This window comes from Poecilia latipinna, unplaced genomic scaffold, assembly GCF_001443285.1.
Source record: "Poecilia latipinna isolate Pla-1442-1.1 unplaced genomic scaffold, P_latipinna-1.0 Scaffold342, whole genome shotgun sequence".
Classification (NCBI taxonomy): domain Eukaryota; kingdom Metazoa; phylum Chordata; class Actinopteri; order Cyprinodontiformes; family Poeciliidae; genus Poecilia; species Poecilia latipinna.
Genome location: NW_015112958.1, coordinates 241,865 through 248,588, shown reverse-complemented (window position 1 = coordinate 248,588; position 6,724 = coordinate 241,865).

The window sequence follows — 6,724 nt, the reverse complement described above, 5'->3', positions numbered from 1 at the left end:
CAAAAAACTGGAATACTGTCCTCCTTCTGCCCCAAACTGGATCTGGTGAAGAAAACCAGCAGATTCTGCACAGGAGTCCCATTGTCGGCCGCAGAGCTTATAAAATCATTACATCTCCCAACTGAAGTTGAGTCGTCTGCAACACAAACACCCGATAGCGAATTCAGATATGGCAACATACCTTTGCTGCCGCTGCCAGACTTTGGGGCAGGGAGGCCAAGAAGTCCTTTTTAATGCCCTGGAAAGGACTGTTATTCCATTTATCTTTTTGAACTTTGTGAGGCTTTCTCTAAGGTTTTCACAGAAAAAATTGTAGCTCTTAGAGGCTTGAATACCTCAATAGATTCAGATCCCCATGAAATGCCACAATGCATAGCTATTCTTGAGCATTTTTAGCCAGTTTCTTTAGATGAACTGACCATCTAATTAAGCATCTGCGGCCGTCAAATTGCACCACAAATTTGGAACAAACTTCCAGAAAACTGTAAAACAGCTGAAACACTGGGTGCCTTTAAATCTCAACTTAAAACCCACCTGTTTAGAGTTGCTTATGGCTAAATTAGGGTTAATGTTCTTATCTTTAGTTTTCATCTAGTTATTAACTTCTTTTTATTTCTCTTTCACACTGTCTATGTAATGCCCCCCGGGAAAATGTCCCAGTTCAACGAACCTATATCTAGGGGTGTGAGAATCCTTGTTAAATGACGTTTAACTAAAGTCCTACGGGGTTTAGAGTCCCAGTTGACGGCGTTTCAACTAAAAACCTAGAGGTTGGAGTCCTTGTCAAACGGTGTTTTTGACTAAAGTCCCAGAGGGTTTGAGTCCCAGTTAAATGACGTTTAACTGAAGTCCTAAAAGGGGTGCGGGTTTTAATGTTTTTATCTTTTTTAATCTTTTTCAAAATGTCTCTCTTTCTCACTGTTTATTCAATGTCACATGCTGTTTTTATTTTAATTATGTAAAACACTTTGAAATGCCTTGCTGCTGAAATGTGCTATACAAATAAAATTTGATTGATTGATTGATTGATTGATTGATTGATTGATTGATTGATTGATTGATTGATTGATTGATAACATATTGGCCTTTTTGTTTCACTCATTTTTAATTGCTGCAATTTATCCATACATCAGAAAGGAATAGGAACATTAGGAAGGCAACAAAAACCTAAAAACCATGATGGGTTGAATTGAATTTCTGTATTTTATAATGGGGGTGCGCCGATGACATGTTCGCATACACCTCAGAAAGCATGCGGTTGCACCCCTGGCCGAGGATAGACTTGGCTTTGGATGAACAGATATTTTTTGTGTAGAATTAGCGGTGCATGGATTTCATTGATAAGTAAAGGTAAGACAGCAATAAGATGTTTTTGTTTAGTTTTTTTAATGAAATGTACTTTTTGTGGGCTACAGTTTGTATGTCTAAATAATTCTGTAAAGTAGAAGCGGTAGCTAATCTACCACAACAATTATTTATTAATTAAACATTAAGCCTAAAACATACTACAACAACAGACTAAATGTTCTGTTCTGTGTGTAAAATAAATTCTTGAATGTTTTTTGGTGTTAAATCCTAAAACTTGAAGTGGCATTGTTGTCAGTTGCTATGGCAACGAGTCTGCATGTAGCGTGGCGAATACAGAGCGAGAAAGCGCTTTCTCGCTCTTTCCCTTTGCTGTGGATCATTGCACGAAATTAATACCTACATTTCTAAGTTTCACTGAGTTAACGCGGCTATGGATGACATGTAAAAGGTTAGTCTTTTTGCCCCCCAGCGTTGTATGCAGGCGCAAAATTTCCGTACGTCCAATAACATGCATGGTGTCTATAATCGTAAGTCAGTGCCTCACCAGCATTGAACCTCAGCGCACGTCACTGGGACGGAGGTGAGTTCATCTGCCACCGAGCAGCTGAGCTAGAACCATGAGGAAGAAGCACATCTAGATATTATGACGGAAAAATGTAATGCTGTGGAATTTAACAAATATGTAACAGAAATCATAAGCCGAGATTTCCACATGACATAAGGCATGAAACAAAACTCCAACACACAGGGAATGTGAACTATGATGAATGCTATGTTGCATAAAACGAACTATATATATATTTTTAGATTCATTTTATTAAGTAGGTAGATCCCTTTCACACAAGAGGGCAGTGTGGTGCCGGAAGCAGGTGTGGTTACCTGACCTTCAGGTGGAGAGAAGATTGATTACTGTCAAGCATACAGCTGTTTGCTTTTGCTTCCTTCAGTTTGCTCCTCGCTATTTGGTGTGTATGTGTAACCCAGTGATGCGGCCCTGCTCCCTCCATCTCTTGACCCTTATTTTGGATTTGAGCAGTTGTTCTTACTGCCATCCAGAGGACAATGCTCATGGTTTGTGCCTCTCTGGTCAACTGCCTTTGAAAGATTTCTTAGCACTTTCAGAACCTCTATCCATTTTTCTCCACTCATTGTGTCCTTGCAAGGCCTTATAGGTTAACTCCTGTCTCCTGCAGTCCAAAGACAACAGGCAGGGAACGGCATCAAAAGGTCACCGATCCATCACATGGCTATAACCAATCAAGGGTTTGCTTGGACAATATGAGAAAGTACCTGGAAAGAAGCCATGAATGACAACTACAAAAGGGAAAAGGCATGTGGATGACTGTGCATCTGTCTTCTTTAAATTAAAATATATGTGAGGTGATTCTGCTATATATCATGCTTAGAAACATTCTGTTTGTAAAAATAATAAAACATTTGAAGAATTACATGACAATTTTACATACTGTGCATTCATTGGTGCCCCTGGGAGAGATGTGTACAAAAGCCTTAAAATATATGGTTGATGTATATGGTTGTCTTTAAAATACAAGTCATAGCGTATTTTAAAGACATGATGACTTTTAAAATACCACTTTTTACCCAGTGCTATAAAAATAAAATCGATGTTGACATTTATTTAATTCGCTCTTTCATTGCGGCTTCCTAAAAAGTCTTGGCGATGTGTCAAGTCTCTTCAATTTATTCCTTCTCTTGATATCCATATCACATAATCAAGTTAAAATATAAAAATGCTTTCCACTGTAATTTAGTGCAGAAGTTTTATCATGTTTTTCTCTCCCCAAAATTAAGCTTGTTCACTGTCCATACACATGCCAAAAGCTCTACAATCGTTGGTTACCTCCAACATCTCATCTTTGATTGTTGCAGGTTACATTAATCTTTTGCCCATTTGAAAGATGAGTTCTTTAGTTTTAAAAACATTTATTTATGTAAAAATGAGCACCACTGCTGTAAAAGTCTCATCTTCATAATTTAAGCTGTGTCTCTCACTTTACCTTCTCCTACAAACTGAGCAAACACTGCTATCATAAACTAAAATGATCTTGATGGTCCTTAAATTAAGTTGAATGAATACAGAAGAGTGCTGATAAGACTGTACCCTGTCATGCTCCCAAAAAACAGCATAATCTCATCTGATTAAGTACTCCCAACAGTGATCCTTTGAGGACAGTAAGAGAAAAAGTTTATGCAGTGAAATACTCTGCCAACTATTAAGCTTGCAGGTGTCTGCCACAACATATATTCATAAATGCAGAATCTGTAAAATTTTCAGCCATTCATTGGCTCGTATAACAAACATCTGCCTGATTTGAATTTGAGTTACGACTTTTATCTGTTCAAAAAAATATATATTCAAACATAATTAGCTTGGGTATGTCCAGTCATCACTGCATTCAGACAGGAAATGGTTTAAGTTTACCAGAGATGAACAGATTTTGGTGCGAAATGTTATCAATCCCATTAGAGAAGGAAAAGACATTGAGAGATGCTCACTGAGATGTAAGAGAGCGACACAAGTCAGATGCTGACCTGGGCTACAAGGCCAATCAGAGAAGGAGCCATTATTTCAAAAGCAACAAAAAAGGAGGACTGCAGTTTACAAATGCACTTAAGGACTGCTGAGTGATAAATCTTAAACCAAAGTATTTTATTTTAATGACCGCCTGAAAACCACAGTCCCAGCTGTAAAGTTTCTTGGCCGCAGCATCTTATAGTGCGTTTGCTCCTACTGCTACTCGTTCCTCCCTAGCTTTTCCATACATGAAGTGTATATTTGATGGCATCGTTGTACCATAATGAATGAATAAAATGAAGTTTGGATTTGAATTAAAAAAAGAAACAGAAGAAGTTTGAGTTCTTCCGACAGGAGAATATGAGACAAGTTTGTCTCCCAAGTATGTCTTCCAGTCATACATTTTTAATTTTGAGTCAGAGTAACCTAATATTTGTGACTGCTGTCAACAAATAGATTGAAGGAAACCATGCTTGGAAAAATCTCTCCCACAAACTCCTGACAAACATTGCTATAGCACAATGCCAAAAAAAAAAAAAAAAAAAAAAAAATAAGTCCCCTGCTCTTTTAAAAAAAAAAACTTTATTTATTATAACTTACCTGTGGCTATTTTTTGTATTTGTTCCATATGATTTTAAGCCAAACAAATCAACAATAAGAGTGTGAGTATGTTCTTCTTCTTCTTCTTTTTGTTTTATGGCGGTTGGCAAACAACTTATTAGGTGCATTACCGCCACCTTCCAGACTGGAGTATAGATTAGATGTCCTACCACTATAATCTTCCCATAATACCTGACTTCCTAAGAAAACTAAAGATGCTGTTAAATACTACATCCGCAGCAAATTTTTAATATCTAATTTTTATTTCTATTTAACTCTTTTGTGAGTATGTCCTAAATGCCCACACATTCAAAAATAAGGTGATAGTTCAGTAGAACCAGATAACAATTGGTATTCAGGAAGTGGATGGATTTCCACCAGGGCATGTTGGGGCATGAAACATCCACTTACTATTGATGTCTGACAAACTCATAACTGTGCTGTCTGGATAGGTGTGGAAACCTTGATTCACTGAGACAGCCAAAGAGATGCCTCATTTTATTTTATTTTTTTTTCTGTGCCCTCATCAGTACACCATTTCTTTCTAATCAAATAGCCTTTTTGTTGGGAGGAATGTTAATATTTCTGTGTTGTCGAAGCTGACTGGCATTCACCACACACACAAATCAACACAGTCAAATGAGATGGTTTAGTGAAGCGAAGACTTCAGTAATTTATGCCATTGGTAAAAGAAAACACAAACTAAAACTTGAACAACTTTGCAAAAAAGAAAAAGGAAATAAAAATCATTTGAATATATAATTACAAACAAGTTTTCTAGTTACGGACGTTCATTTGCAAGAAAGTGAATCAGCTTATCAAATGGCAGCAACTCAGTGTATTTAGACATCTATGAGGATGACTTCCATAAAACTATTGTGTGGGTGAAAATGTCATTGTTGATGTCAGAGGTTAGAGAGTGGCTTGATATGGCAGAAATATATATTAAAAGTGCATAAAATAACAGGCAACAAATAACAGCTTCTTACAACCAAGGTATGCAAAATACCATCTCTAAATGCAGATCACATTACTGCTTGTAGCAGATTGGCGATAGCAAGAAAACGCCACACCATGTACCACTTCTATCAGATAAGAACAAGAAACTGAGAGTACAGTTTGCATTGGTTCAAGTGCAATTGAACAGTAGATTGAAATAGTTTTTTCCTGGAACATTCGAGCAGAAATTGAAACATCCATTCTGCCTTTAAACGGTTCAGGCCGCTGCTGGTGGTGAGCTTTGTGTTGCCAGTTAATATCTTTGTGAATAGAGGTCACATTTCTTGAGAACTTTACACTTAACTAAGTTGCTTAGATTTTATTTTAGACAAAATGTAACAAATGAAACAGTTGGAGTTACGGAGCTTGTGAACGTTAGTGCAGTAAACTCATCATTATAGGGCTATTTTCTTATCAACTTTTAAAACCCATTTGAGCATTGTATTTAATATCATAGCCATCCTAAGGGATGTTGCTAATAATGTCTCTTTAAGTTGCCGGTGTAGCTTCTGATGGCTATCAGGACAATGTCATATAAGCTCAGGTGATTTAATGACAGTGAATTCATTACATACTCCATGGCCATCAAATCTCAATCCATAAGAGCTTGTTTTAGCATTTGGTGGAACAGGACCTTCACATTACGAATATGCAGCTGAAAATATCAGGAGCAAATGAGAGATAAGATTTTGATATGAATCCAAATCTTAGAATGATGTTTCAGAAACCTTGTGGAAGAATTAGGACAGTTTTTAAATGCAGAAAAAGTCCCAACTTGGAACTAGCAGGTTGAAAATAATAACGTGTGTAGCACCTTGAAAAAAATAAATCAGTGAGTGGAGATGGTATTGGACCAATTAAAGTCCTTTTCCCATTTTGAGTACAAAGCCAGTTTAACATATTACTTAAAACTATTCAGTTAATCTTTTTCATCTCAGCAGCAGCAGATGGAACCTTTATTAAATATAACAACCCTAAACAGGAGTTTTGAAATAGATTGATGTCGCTTTAAATTGAGATGAGAATTATAACAACTAGGGAAAACATCAATTTGCTTTGGGTCCTTTTGGCTGCGCACTCCTGTATAGTGTTGCATTCATCCCGAAGCTTTCATAAGCAACGGCTTAATCAATAAATAAGTGTGCCAGCTGCACCAACTGGTTTGACTTATGAGGTGGTATGGGTTGGCTCTGCACATGCTAAATTTTAAGTCTTTCCCTCCAACGTTCTATTCATTCACACAGACATGCAGTGCTTGTCTGCTGCTCTTCGGACCATTGT